The following is a 16,117-nucleotide window of genomic DNA, read 5'->3' on the forward strand; positions in this document are numbered from 1 at the left end:
TTAATCTTCTTTTGTGTTGTTTCAATACCTTTACTTTGAATTATTACTTTATGAGTTAACTCTTATGCAAGACTTATTGATGCTTGTCTTGAAGTGCTATTCATGAAAAGTCTTTGCTTTATGATTCAGTTGTTTACCCATGTCATACACATTGTTTTGATCGCTGCATTCACTACATATGCTTTACAAATAGTATGATCAAGTTTATGATGGCATGTCACTCCAGAAATTATCTTTGTTATCGTTTTACCTGCTCGGGACGAGCAGAACTAAGCTTGGGGATGCTGATACGTCTCCAACGTATCGATAATTTCTTGTGTTCCATGCCACATTATTGATGTTATCCACATGTTATATGCACACTTTATGTCATATTCGTGCATTTTCTGGAACTAACCTATTAACAAGATGCCGAAGTGCCAGTTCCTGTTTTCTGCTGTTTTTGGTTTCAGAAATCCTAGTAACGAAATATTCTCGGAATCGGACGAAATCAACGCCCAGGTTCCTATTTTACCCGGAAGCATCCAGAACACACGAGAACCGCCAGAGAAGGGGGGCAGGGCCACCACACCACACCCCGGCGCGGCCAAGGGGGGGGCGCGCCCCCCTAGGGTGTGGGCCCCCCAGAAGCCCTCCTGCGCCGCCTCTCCGCCTATATAAAGCCCCTGACCTAAAAACCTCGGGGCGTTCGACGAAAACCACAGAAACCTTCCAGAGCCGCCGCCATCGCGAAGCCAAGATCTGGGGGACAGGAGTCTCTGTTCCGGCACCCTGCCGGAGCGGGGAAGTGCCCCCGGAAGGCTTCTCCATCGACACCGCTGCCATCTCCACCGCCATCTTCATCACCGCTGCTGCTCCCATGAGGAGGGAGTAGTTCTCCATCGAGGCTCGGGGCTGTACCGGTAGCTATGTGGTTCATCTCTCTCCTATGTGCTTCAATACAATAATCTCATGAGCTGCCTTACATGATTGAGATTCATATGATGATGCTTGTAATCTAGATGTCATTATGCTAGTCAAGTGAGTTTTACTTATGTGATCTCCAGAGACTCCTCGTCCCACGTGTGTAAAGGTGACAGTGTGTGCACCGTGTGGGTCTCTTAGGCCATATTTCACAGAATACTTATTCACTATTGAATGGCATAGTGAGGTGCTTATTTATATCTCTTTATGATTGCAATGTGTTTGTATCACAATTTATCTATGTGCTACTCTAGTGATGTGTTATTAAAGTAGTTTTATTCCTCCTGCACGTGTGCAAAGGTGACAGTGTGTGCACCGTGTTAGTACTTGGTTTATGCTATGATCATGATCTCTTGTAGATTGCGAAGTTAACTATTGCTATGATAATATTGATGTGATCTATTCCTCCTACATATGCATGAAGGTGACAGTGTGCATGCTATGCTAGTACTTGGTTTAGTCTTTCGATCTATCTTACACTAAAGGTTACTAAAATATGAGCATTATTGTGGAGCTTGTTAACTCCGGCATTGAGGGTTCGTGTAATCCTACGCAATGTGTTCATCATCCAACAAAAGTGTAGAGTATGCATTTATCTATTCTGTTATGTGATCAATGTTGAGAGTGTCCACTAGTGAAAGTCTATTCCCTAGGCCTTGTTCCTAAATACTGCTATCGCTGCTTGTTTACTGTTTTACTGTGTTACTACTGCTGCATTACTACTGCTTGTTTACTGTTCTGGGCAAAGCACTTTTCTGGTGTCATTGCCGTTGCTACTGCTTATTCATACCACCTGTATTTCACTATTTCTTCGCCGAACTAGTGCACCTATTAGGTGTGTTGGGGACACAAGAGACTTCTTGCTTTGTGGTTGCAGGGTTGCATGAGAGGGATATCTTTGACCTCTTCCTCCCTGAGTTCGATAAACCTTGGGTATCCACTTAAGGGAAACTTGCTGCTGTTCTACAAACCTCTGCTCTTGGAGCCCAACACTGTCTACAAGAATAGAAGCTCCCGTAGACATCACACAACAAGCAACTTAATAAGAGATAAAGTGCATAAGTACATATTCAATACCACAATAGTTTTTAAAGCTATTTTTTGTCCCATGAGCTATATATTGCAAAGGCGAATGATGGAATTTTAAAGTTAGCACTCAAGCAATTTACTTTGGAATGGCGGAAAATACCATGTAGTAGGTAGGTATGGTGGACACAAATGGCATAGTAGTTGGCTCAAGGATTTTGGATGCATGAGAAGTATTCCCTCTCGATACAAGGTTTAGGCTAGCAAGGTTATTTGAAACAAACACAAGGATGAATGGTGCAGCAAAACTCACATAAAAGACATATTGTAAACATTATAAGACTCTACACCGTCTTCCTTGTTGTTCAAAACTCAATACTAGATATTATCTAGACTCTAGAGAAACCAAATATGCAAACCAAATTAGCAAGCTCTAAGTGTTTCTTCATTAATGGGTGCAAAGTATATGATGCAAGAGCTTAAACATGAGCACAACAATTGCCAAGTATCACATTACCCAAGACATTTTAGCAATTACTACATGTAGCATTTTCCAATTCCAACCATACAACAATTTAACGAAGAAGAAACTTCGCCTTGAACATTATGAGTAAAGCCTAAGGACATATTTGTCCATATGCAACAGCGGAGCGTGTCTCTCTCCCACAAAGTGATTGCTAGGATCCAACTTTATTCAAACAAAACAAAAACAAAAACAAACCGACGCTCCAAGCAAAGTGCATAAGATGTGACGGAATAAAAATATAGTTTCAGGGGAGGAACCTGATGATGTTGTCGATGAAGAAGGGGATGCCTTGGGCATCCCCAAGCTTAGACGCTTGAGTCTTCTTATAATATGCAGGGGTGAACCACCGGGGCATCCCCAAGCTTAGAGCTTTCACTCCTCTTGATCATAGTATATCATACTCCTCTCTTGATCCTTGAAAACTTCCTTCACACCAAACTTCAAGCAAACTCATTAGAGAGTTAGTGCATAATAAAAATTTACATGTTCAGAGGTGACACAATCATTCTTTACACTTCTGGACATTGCATAAAGCTACTGGACATTAATGGATCAAAGAAATTCATCCAACATAGCAAAAGAGGCAATGCGAAATAAAAGGCAGAATCTGTCAAAACAGAACAGTTCGTAAAGACGAATTTTAGAATGGCACCAGACTTGCTCAAATGGAAAAACTCAAAACTAATGAAAGTTGCGTACATATCTGAGGATCACTCACGTAAATTGGCATAATTTTCTGAGTTACCTACAGAGAATTAGACCCAGATTCGTGACAGCAAAGAAATCTGTTTCTGCGCAGTAATCCAAATCTAGTATGAACCTTACTATAGAGACTTTACTTGGCACAACAAACATGATAAGGAGAGGTTGCTACAGTAGTAAACAACTTCCAAGACTCAAATATAAAATAAAGTACTGTAGTAAAAACAATGGGTTGTCTCCCATAAGCGCTTTTCTTTAACGCCTTTCAGCTAGGCGCAGAAAGTGTAATCAAGTATTATCAAAGGGTGGTGCATTCTCAGCGGGGTGCGGAGCTTTCTCAACCAAGCATAGTATATTAGATACATAAGTTTTAGCATCTCCCTTTTCATTAGTCTTAGGCGTGCTACTCTCATCAAACAAATTTTCAGGAACAAGCCAAGCATAGTTATTTTCTAGTGCATCATTCATAGCTAGGAGTTTACATGGTATTGGTGCTTTGATCTCCCCACCATCATCAATATTAGTGTATCTTATTCTATCCATGTCCATCTTCTCAAGGAGACTAACAAAATTAGTATGAGAACCAAGCATATTAAATTTAGCAAAGACCTTTCTAGCCTCTCTTGCTAGACCGCCAAATTCTCTAAGAAGGGTTTCTAAAACAAAATCTTTCTTTTCTCCTTCTTCCATATCACCAAGTGTAAGAAACATGTGTTGGATTATAGGATTGAGATTAACAAATTTAGTTTCCAACAGGCGAACTAAAGCAGCAGCAGCAATTTCATAGGTAGGTGCAAGTTCTACCAAGTGTCTATCTTCAAAATCTTCAGTAATACTAACATGATTGAAGAATTCTTCTATATTATTTCTCCCAATGATAGACCCGCGTCCTACCGGTATGTCTTTTGTGGTAAAATTAAAAGGAAACATGATGAATCTAGTAAAGTAAATGCAAGTAACTAATTTTTTTGTGTTTTCGATATAGAGAGCAAGACAATAAATAAAGTAAAACTAGCAACTAATTTTTTTGTGTTTTAATATAATGCAGCAAACAAAGTAATAAATAAAATAAAGCAAGACAAAAAACAAAGTAAAGAGATTGAGAAGTGGAGACTCCCCTTGCAGCGTGTCTTGATCTCCCCGGCAACGGCGCCAGAAATTTAGCTTGATGACGCGTAAAGCACACGCTCGTTGGGAACCCCAAGTGGAAGGTGTGATGCGTACAGCAGCAAGTTTCCCTCAGTAAGAAACCAAGGTTTATCGAACCAGTAGGAGCCAAGAAGCACGTTGAAGGTTGATGGCGGCGGGATGTAGTGCGGCGCAACACCAGGGATTCCGGCGCCAACGTGGAACCTGCACAACACAACCAAAGTACTTTGCCCCAACGAAACAGTGAGGTTGTCAATCTCACCGGCTTGCTGTAACAAAGGATTAACCGTATTGTGTGGAAGATGATTGTTTGCAGAAAACAGTAAAACAAGTATTGCAGTAGATTGTATTTCAGTAAAGAGAATTGGACCGGGGTCCACAGTTCACTAGAGGTGTCTCTCCCATAAGATAAAAGCATGTTGGGTGAACAAATTACAGTCGGGCAATTGACAAATAGAGAGGGCACCGCAATGCACATACATGACATGGTAAATATAGTGAGATTTAATTGGGCATTACGACAAAGTACATAGACCGCCATCCAACTGCATCTATGCCTAAAAAGTCCACCTTCAGGTTATCATCCGAACCCCCTCCGGTATTAAGTTGCAAACAACAGACAATTGCATTAAGTATGGTGCGTAATGTAATCAATAACTACATCCTCGGACATAGCATCAATGTTTTATCCCTAGTGGCAACAGCACAACACAACCTTAGAACTTTTCACATCGTCCCTGTATCAATGCAGGCATGAACCCACTATCGAGCATAAATACTCCCTCTTGGAGTTAAGAGTAAAAACTTGGCCAGAGCCTCTACTAATAACGGAGAGCATGCAAGATCATAAACAACACATAAGCATCAGATTGATAATCACCATAACATAGTATTCTCTATCCATCGGATCCCGACAAACACAACATATAGAATTACAGATAGATGATCTTGATCATGTTAGGCAGCTCACAAGATCCAACAATGAAGCACATAAGGAGAAGACAACCATCTAGCTACTGCTATGGACCCATAGTCCAGGGGTGAACTACTCACTCATCACTCCGGAGGCGACCATGGCGGTGTAGAGTCCTCCGGGAGATGAATCCCCTCTCCGGCAGGGTGCCGGAGGCGATCTCCTGAATCCCCCGAGATGGGATTGGCGGCGGCTGCGTCTCTGGAAGGTTTTCCGTATCGTGGCTCTCGGTACTGGGGGTTTCGCGACGGAGGCTTTAAGTAGGCGGAAGGGTAGGTCAAGAGGCGGCACGAGGGCCCCACACCACAGGGCCGCGCGGCCAAGGGGGGGGGGGCGCGCCGCCCTAGGGTGTGGCCCCCTCGTGGCCCCTCTTCGTCTCGTCTTCGGACTTCTGGAAGCTTCGTGGCGAAATAGGACCCTGGGCGTTGATTTCGTCCAATTCCGAGAATATTTCCTTACTAGGATTTCTGAAACCAAAAACAGCAGAAAACAGCAACTGGCTCTTCGGCATCTTGTTAATAGGTTAGTTCCAGAAAATGCATAAATATGACATATAATGTGCATATAACATGTAGATAACATCAATAATGTGGCATGGAACATAAGAAATTATCGATACGTTGGAGACGTATCAACCACTACCATTATTAAAAGGATATGGCCTATAGTTGTTGTTGAAATTATTACTCTTAATGAAATTCACATCAACATTTTCTTCTTGAGCAACCAATGAAGCTAAAGGAATATTATTAGGATCAATATGAGATCTACCATTTGCAAGCATAGACATAATAGCATCAATCTTATCACCCAAAGAAGAGGTTTCTTCAACAGAATTTACCTTCTTACCTTGAGGAGTTCTTTCAGTGTGCCATTCAGAGTAATTGATCATCATATCATCAAGAAGCTTTGTCGCGGCGCCCAAGGTGATGGACATAAAAGTATCTCCAGCAGCTGAATCCAATAGGTTCCTAGAGGAAATATTCAATCTTGCATAAAAGGTTTGGATGATCGTCCAAGTAGTCAGTCCATGGGTTGGGCAATTCTTTACCAAAGATTTCATTCTCTCCCATGCTTGAGCAACATGTTCATTATCAAATTGTTTAAAGTTCATAATGCTACTTCTCAAAGATATAATCTTAGCAGGAGGATAATATTTACTAATAAAAGCATCTTTACATTTAGTCCATGAATCAATACTATTTTTAGGCAAAGAAAGCAAACAATCTTTAGCTCTTCCTCTTAATGAGAAAGAAAACAATTTCAGTTTTATAATATTTTGCATTTCACAAAGTTCAACAAAATTATTAAGATGGGCAGCAGCATCATCATTACTAACACCAGAAAATTGCTCTCTCATAACAAGATTCAGTAAAGCAGGTTTAATTTCATAGAATTCTGCAGTAGTAGCAGGTGGAGCAATAGGAGTACATATAAAATCATTATTATTTGTGCTAGTGAAATCACACAACTTAGTATTTTCAGGAGTACCCATTATAGCAGTAGTAAAGTAAACTAGGCAAGTAGAATAAAGACAAGTAACTAATTTTTTGTGTTTTTGATATAGAGCTAGTAAATAAGACATGAAGTAAAGCAACTAATTTTTTTTGTGTTTTTAATATGTAGCAAACAAGACAGTAAATAAAATAAAGTAAAGCAAGACAAAAACAAAGTAAAGAGATTGGATGTGGAGACTCCCCTTGCAGCGTGTCTTGATCTCCCCGGCAGCGGGCCAGAAATTTAGCTTGATACGCGTGAAGCACACGTCCGTTGGGAACCCCAAGTGGAAGGTATGATGCGTATAGAAGCAAGTTTCCCTCAGTATGAAACCAAGGTTATCGAACCAGTAGGAGCCAAGAAGCACGTGAAGGTTGTTGGTGGAGGAGTGTAGTGCGGCGCAACACCAGTGAAACCGGCGCCAACGTGGAACCTGCACAACACAATCAAGATACTTTGCCTCAACGTAACAGTGAGGTTGTCAATCTCACCGGCTTGCTGAAAACAAAGGATTAAACGTATCGAGTGGAAGATGGTGTTTGTTTGCAAAGAACAGTAAGAACAATGATTGCAGTAGAATGTATTCAGATGTAAAAGAATGGACCGGAGTCCATAGTTCACTAGTGGTGTCTCTCCAATAAGATAACTAGCATGCTGGGTGAACAAATTACAGATGGGCAATTGACAAATAAAGATTCAATACATATCAACGATGATTACTATGTGATTTAATCAGGGCATTACGACAAAGTACATAGACCGCTATCCAGCATGCATCTATGCCTAAATAATCCACCTTCAGGTTAGCATCCGCACCCCCTCCAGTATTAAGTTGTAAACAACAAATAATTGCATTAAGTATGGTGCGTAATGTAATCAACACAAATATCCTTAGACAAAGCATTGATGTTTTATCCCTAGTAGCAACAGCACATCCACAACCTTAGAACCTATTGTCACGATCCCAGATTAAATGGAGGCATGAACCCACTATCGAGCATAAATACTCCCTCTTGGAGTTACAAGTATCAACTTGGCCAGAGCCTCTACTACCAACGGAGACCATGCAAGAACATAAACAACACATATATGATAGATTGATAATCAACTTGACATAGTATTCTAGATTCATCGGATCCCACCAAACACAACATGTAGCATTACAAATAGATGATCTTGATCATGTTAGGCAGCTCACAAGATCTAAACAATGATAGCACATGCGGAGAAGACAACCAACTAGCTACTGCTATGGACCCATAGTCCAAGGATGAACTACTCACGCATCAATCCGGAGGCGGGCATGATGATGTAGAGCCCCTCCGGTGATGATTCCCCTCTCCGGCAGGGTGCCGGAGGCGATCTCCTGAATCCCCCGGGATGGGATTGGCGGCGGCGGCGTCTCTGGAAGGTTTTCCGTATCGTGGCTCTCGGTACAGGGGTATTCACGACGAAGGCTTTAAGTAGGCGGAAGGGTAGGTCAGGGGGCCACATGAGGGCCCCACACAACAGGGTCGCGCGGCCAGGGGCCAGGCCGCGCCGCCCTACTGTGTCGGCGCCTCGTGGCCCCACTTCGTATCTCCCCCGGTCTTCTGGAAGCTTCGTGGAAAAATAGGACCCTGGGCGTTGATTTCGTCCAATTCCGAGAATATTTCCTTACTAGGATTTCTGAAACCAAAAACAGCAGAAAACATCAACTGGCGCTTCGGCATCTTGTTAATAGGTTAGTGCCGGAAAATGTATAATAATGATGTAAAGTATGCATAAAACATTAAAGTATTGTCATAAAAGTAGCATGGAACATAAGAAATTATAGATACGTTTGAGACGTATCAAAGGGCTAGGTAGAATGCCAACGACGAACACAATAACACTTTATTTTGTTCCAGACGTGCATTCCTACCTTATTACTTGTCAGTCACTTAGGCCATTGTATTCTTGTATTGCGTTGTTTCGTATGACACCTCATACGAACCAATATGGTACAAATACCCAAGAATTTCATTGTGTGACCAAACAAAGAATACACTAACATGTATATCATCTATATACACCTGAGCTAGACTTTCTAGTCTTTTCTTTCTGCCAAAATCCTTTTTGTAGTTTCTCTTTTAGCTTTCCTCATTCTCAGAAAACACTTCATCTTCAATAACTTCTAGGTCCATTGATCAAATACCAATAACCTTGAGGTTCTTACTTTGAAGTTGGTCATCACATGACAAGTGTTCCAGATTTCACTATTAGTAACTTTTAATGTGATGAACAATTTCACTCATAATTTTATCCATAAAATCATGGCGACTTTCCGAGACCATGTCTGTACATGCTAGGCTCGTAAAGTTTAACCTTAGTATTTGCATGTGCAAATCTGGCTTGCACCCGTTGTATGCACTCGTAGAATCTATAACACCCGATCATCACGTGATGCTTCGAAACGACGAGTCTTAGCAACGGTGCATACTAAGGACGATCTTCATGGATATGCGAATATCGCTAGTGCCCAAATAGTTGGAGGATTGAGACGTCTAGCGTCTTCAACCTTCGTACATTCCCATAAAACTTATGAGTTTATGTAGTCTCACTAGATTATATTCTATCATCTTGCAATAAGGTCTTAGATATCACATATATCTCATACCTCGCTTATTTCTGAAAACAAAATTTACAGCTCCTTACTTTTCAAACGGATTTGAACTTCAAGTTTCATGGAGACAAGATGATTTTTAGGTACTAATTGAAACCATTGTTCTTTGAATCAACAATGTGAGGTTTACTAAAAGTTTGCAATAGGACTTAATCATTTCTTGATTCTTTAACAATACGGTACCAGTCCGTAAAGTTACTTGTCAGACATAACATTATTTCTATCTCAATTACAAGACTAGCGCATGGTAGAAAACGGATGCCAATTCTACAAATTTAATTCAAAATACTATTCAGACTATATTCATGATAATTAGTTCAAGTTTTAATCTAATTACTAATGAACTCCCACTTAATACAACATCCCTCACAGTTGTTAAGTGGCACACGATCCACATCCACTACACCAAAACCGATCATCACGTGAGATGATGTAGCTTCAATGGTGAACATCAACATGTTGATCATATCATCCATATGACTAGTGTTCAACCTTTCGGTTTCCGTTGTACCGAGGCCATGTCTGTACATGCTAGGCTCGTCAAGCAAACCCAAGTATTTCCGCGTGTGCAACATGGCTTACACCCGTTGTATGTGAACGTAGAATCTATCACATCCGATCATCACGAGATGCTTCAAAACGACGAACTGTAGCAATGGTGCATACGAGGGGAGAACACTTTATTATCTTGATATTAATGTGAGGGATCATCTTATAATGCTACTGATACGTCTCAAACGTATCTATAATTTCTTATGTTCCATGCTAGTTTTATAACAATACCTACATGTTTTGTTCACACTTTATATCGTTTTGATGCATTTTCCGGAACTAACCTATTGACGAGATGTCGAAGTGCCAGTTCCTGTTTTCTGCTGTTTTTGGTTTCAGAAATCCTAGTAAGGAAATATTCTCGGAATTGGACGAAATCAACGTCCAGTATCTTATAATTCCACGAAGCTTCCAGAACACCGGAGAGGGGCCAGAGGAGAGGCCCAGGGCCACCACACATGGTGGCGGCACGGCCCAAGGGGGGGCCCCCTGGTGTGTGGGTCCCCCAGACCCCTTACGACTCCGACTCTTCGCCTATAAGATGCCTCGTGACCTAAATCTTCGACACGGAAAAACCACGATACGAGAAAAGTTCCAGAGCCGCCGCCATCGCGAAGCCAAGATTCGGGGGACAGAAGTCTCTGTTCCGGCACGCCGCCGGGACGGGGAATTGCCCCCGGAAGGCATCTCCATCGACACCACCGCCATCTCCACCAACGTTGCTGTCTCCCATGATGAGGAGGGAGTAGTTCTCCCCAGAGGCTAAGGGCTGTACCGGTAGCTATGTGGTTAATCTCTCTCTCTGTACTCCAATACAATGATCTCATGAATTGCTTTGCATGATTGAGATTCATATGATGAGCTTTGTATCGCTATTAGTCTATGTGCTACTCATGTGATGTTATTAAAGTAGTCTATTCCTCCTTCATGGTGTAATGGTGACAGTGTGTGCATCGTGTAGTTCTTGGCGTAGGTTATGATCATAATCTCTTGTAGGTTATGGAGTTAATTATCACTATGATAGTATTGATGTGATCTATTCCCCCTTCATAGTGTAATGGTGACAGTGTGTATGCTATGTTAGTACTCGGTTTAAATTGCAAAGATCTATTATGCTCTAAGGTTACTTAAATATGAATGCCGAATGTTGTGACGCTTGTTAACTCCGGCTTGAGGGAGCTCTTGTAGCCCTACACAATGAATGGTGTTTGTCATCCAACAAGAGCATATGTAGCACAAGTGAGGAGAAGTTATTTATTTATTATGTGATCAATGTTGAGAGTGTCCACTAGTGAAAGTATGATCCCTAGGCCTTGTTTCCAAATACTGCAAACATCGCTTGTTTACTGTTTTACTGCATCTTTACTTCCTGCAATATTACCAACATCTATACCACATGTGTTTTACTATCTCTTCGCCGAACTAGTGCACCTATACATCTGACAAGTGTATTAGGTGTGTTGGGGACACAAGAGACTTCTTGTATCTTAATTGCAGGGTTGCTTGAGAGGACTATCTTTGACCTCTACCTCCCTGAGTTCGATAAACCTTGGGTGATTCACTTAAGGGAAACTTGCTGCTGTTCTACAAACCTCTGCTCTTGGAGGCCCAACACTGTCTACAAGAATAGAATCACCCGTAGACATCAAGCTATTTTCTGGCGCCGTTGCCGGGGAGGTAAGGTAAAAGGTATTCACATCCTCCGACTACTAAGCTATTTCCTAGCACTGTTGCCGGTGTGTGAGTGCTCGAAGCTATCTCCTTTAGACTCTGCAATTGCGACTTTTTGTTTCTTGTTTTTATTTTCACTAGTTAGGCTTAATGGAAAACAACAACAAAATTAGAGATCTTTATGAACTTTATCTTGAATTAGGACATGATGTGTTTGAAGAGAAAATTAAAAAACCCATGGAACTTTGTTTGCAAAATAGTTGTAGCAATGTTATTAGCATGAACTCTTTGAACACCATTATTGCTAAAGCTATGGAAGAATTTAAGCTTGGGGAAGCTGGTTTTGAGGAGCATGATATTTTTAGTCCCCGAAGCATGGAGGAGAAAATTTACTTTGATGATACTTTACCTCCTATATATGATGTTTGCAATGATGAATATGATATTTTCAGTCCACCTACTATTGAGGAGAAAATTAATTATGATTACAATATGCCTCCTATATATGATGATTATGGTGATGAGAATAATAATGATAGCTATTTTATTGAATTTGCTCCCACTACAACTAATAAAATTGATTATGCTTATGTGGAGAGTAATGATTTTATGCATGTAGCTCATGACAAGAATGCTTTATGTGATAGTTATATTGTTGAGTTTGTTCATGATGCTACTGAAAGCTATTATGAGAGAGGGAAACATGGTTATATGCATCTTAATAATATTAAGTTTCCCCTCTTTATATTGAGAATCTTGAAATTGCGCTTGTGTTGCTTTTCTATGCTTGCCACTTCGTTCTTCATGAATTTATTTGTGTACAAGATTCCTTTTCATAGGAAGTGGGTTAGGCTTAAATGTGCTTTGAATTTGCTTCTTGATGCTCTCTTTTGCTTCAACTCTTATTTCTTGCGAGAGTATCATTAAAATTACTGAGCCCATCTTAATGGCTATAAAGAAAGAACTTCTTGGGAGATAACCCATGTGTTTATTTTGCTACTGTTTTGTTGAGTCTTGGAAGTTGTTACTACTGTAGCAACCTCTCCTTATCATGTTTTCGTGCCAAGTAAAGTCTCTATGGTTAAGTTGATGCTAGATTTGGATTGTTGCGCAGAAACAAAATTGCTGTCTGTCACGAATTTGCGCAGAACTCTCTGTAAAAAAATCAAAAAAATCTTCCAATTTACGTGCGTGATCCTCAGATATGTATGCAACTTTCATTAGTTTTGAGTTTTTCCATCTGAGCAAGTTAAGTGCTTCAGTAAAATTCGTCTTTGCGGATTGTTCTGTTTTGACAGATTCTGCCTTTTATTTCGCATTGCCTCTTTTGATATGTTGAATGGATTTCTTTGTTCCATTAACTTTCAGTACCTTTGTGCAATGTCCAGAAGTGTTAAGAATGATTGTGTCACCTCTGAACATGTGAATTTTTATTATGCACTAACCCTCTAATGAGTTTGCTTTAAGTTTGGTGTGGAGGAAGTTTTCAAGGGTCAAGAGAAGAGGATGATATAATGTGATCAAGAAGAGTGAAAAGTCTAAGCTTGGGGATGCCCCTGTGGTTCATCCCTGCATATTTTAAGAAGACTCAAGCATCTAAGCTTGGGGATGCCCAAGGCATCCCCTTCTTCATCGACAACTTATCAGGTCACTTCTAGTGAAACTATATTTTTATTCTGTCACATCTTATGTACTTTACTTGGAGCGTCTGTGTGCTTTTATTTCTGTTTTGTTATTTTCATTCTCTGAATAAATTCATGCTCATGTGGGAGAGAGACACGCTCCGCTTTTTCATATGAACACTAGTGTTCTTCATTCTTACTTTTAATGTTCAAGGGCAAAAGTTGATCGCTTCACTTGTTGCTATTTGGTTAGAATCAGAAAATGCTTCATATGGTTTTGAATAACTTGATACTTGGCAATTGTTTTGAGCTCTCATAAATCATGTTTAAGCTCTTGCATCATGTAGTTTAAATCTAGTAGTGGAGAACTACTGTAGAGCTTGTTGAAATTTGGTTTGCATGCTTGGTCTCTCTAAGGTCTAGATATTTTCTGGTAAAAGTGTTTGAGCAACAAGGAAGACAGTGTAGAGTCTTATAATGCTTGCAATATGTTCTTATGTAAGTTTTGCTGTACCAGTTTATACTTGTGTTTGCTTCAAACAACCTTGCTAGCCAAAGCCTTGTACTGAGAGGGAATGCTTCTCGTGCATCCAAAACCTTGAGCCAAAACCTATGCCATTTGTGTCCACCATATCTACCTACTATGTGGTATTTCCTGCCATTCCAAGTAAATACTTCATGTGCTACCTTTAAACAATTCAAAAGCTATTATCTCTTATTTGTGTCAATGTTTTATAGCTCATGAGGAAGTATGTGGTGTTTTATCTTTCGATCTTGTCATTTACTTCTGACAGACTTTCACAATGGACTAGTGGCTCATCCGCTTATCCAATAATTTTGCAAAAAGACCTGGCAATGGGGTTCCCAGCCCCAATTAATTAACTTGCATTAATAATTCTCTTCACATGTTTTGCCCTGATCTATCAGTAAGCAACTTAAATTTGCAAATAGACACTCTTCCATGGTATGTGAATGTTGGAAGGCACCCGAGGATTCGGTTAGCCATGGCTTGTGAAAGCAAAGGTTGGGGGAGTGATACGTCGCAAACGTATCTATAATTTCTTATGTTCCATGCTACTTTTATTACAATACTTGAATGTTTTATACATACTTTACAGCATTATTATACATTTTCCGGCACTAACCTATTAACAAGATGCCGAAGTGCCAGTTGCTGTTTTTCTGCTGTTTTTGGTTTCAGAAATCCTAGTAAGGAAATATTCTCGGAATTGGACGAAATCAACGCCCAGGGTCCTATTTTTGCACGAAGCTTCCAGAAGACCGAAAGGGAGACGAAGTGGGGCCACGAGGCACCGACACAATAGGGTGGCGCGGCCCAAGCCCTGGCCGCGCGGCCCTGGTGTGTGGGGCCCTCGTGCCGCCACCTGACCTAGCTACCCTTCCGCCTACAAATAGCCTTTGTCGTGAAACCCCCTGTACCGAGAGCCACGATACGAAAAACATTATTGAGAGGCCGCCGCCGCCAATCCCATCTCGGGGGATTCAGGAGATCGCCTCCGGCACCCTGCCGGAGAGGGGAATCATCACCGGAGGGGCTCTACATCATCATGCCTGCCTCCGGATTGATGCGTGAGTAGTTCATCCTTGGACTATGGGTCCATAGCAGTAGCTAGATGGTTGTCTTCTCCGCTTGTGCTTTCATTGTTATAGATCTTGTGAGCTGCCTAACATGATCAAGATCATCTATTTGTAATGCTACATGTTGTGTTTGGCGGGATCCGATGAATAGAGAATACTATGTTAAGTTGATTATCAATCTATCATATATGTGTTGTTTATGTTCTTGCATGCTCTCCGTTGCTAGTACAGGCTCTGGCGAAGTTGATACTTGTAACTCCAAGAGGGGGTAATTATGCTCGATAGTGGGTTCATGCCTCCATTGAATCTGGGACAGTGACAGAAAGTTCTAAGGTTGTGGATGTGCTGTTGCTACTAGGGATAAAACATTGATGCTTTGTCTAAGGATATTTATGTTGATTACATTACGCACCATACTTAATGCAATTATCTGTTGTTTACAACTTAATACTAGAAGGGGTTCGGATGATAACCTGAAGGTGGATTATTTAGGCATAGATGCATGCTGGATAGCGGTCTATGTACTTTGTCGTAATGCCCTGATTAAATCACATAGTAATCATCGTTGATATGTATTGAATCTTTATTTGTCAATTGCCCGCCTGTAATTTGTTCACCCAGCATGTTAGTTATCTTATTGGAGAGACACCACTAGTGAACTGTGGACCCCGGTCCATTTTTTTACACCTGAATACATTCTACTGTTCTTTACTGTTCTTTGCAAACAAACACCATCTTCCACTCGATACGCTTAATCCTTTGTTTCCAGCAAGCCGGTGAGATTGACAACCTCACTGTTACGTTGGGGCAAAGTACTTTAATTGTGTTGTGCAGGTTCCACGTTGGCGCCGGTTTCACTGGTGTTGCGCCGCACTATATTCCTCCACCAACAACCTTCACGTGCTTCTTGGCTCCTACTGGTTCGATAACCTTGGTTTCTTTCTGAGGGAAAACTTGCTGCTGTGCGCATCACACCTTCCTCTTGGGGTTCCCAACGGACGTGTACATCTACGCGCATCAAGCTCTTTTTCTGGCGCCGTTGCCGGGGAGATCAAGACACGCTGCAAGGGGAGTCTCCACTTCCAATCTCTTTACTTTGTTTTTGTCTTGCTTTATTTTATTTACTACTTTGTTTGCTGCACTTAAACAAAACACAAAAAAATTAGTTGCTAGCTTTACTTTATTTACTATCT

This window comes from Lolium perenne, chromosome 4, assembly GCF_019359855.2.
Source record: "Lolium perenne isolate Kyuss_39 chromosome 4, Kyuss_2.0, whole genome shotgun sequence".
NCBI lineage: Eukaryota > Viridiplantae > Streptophyta > Magnoliopsida > Poales > Poaceae > Lolium > Lolium perenne.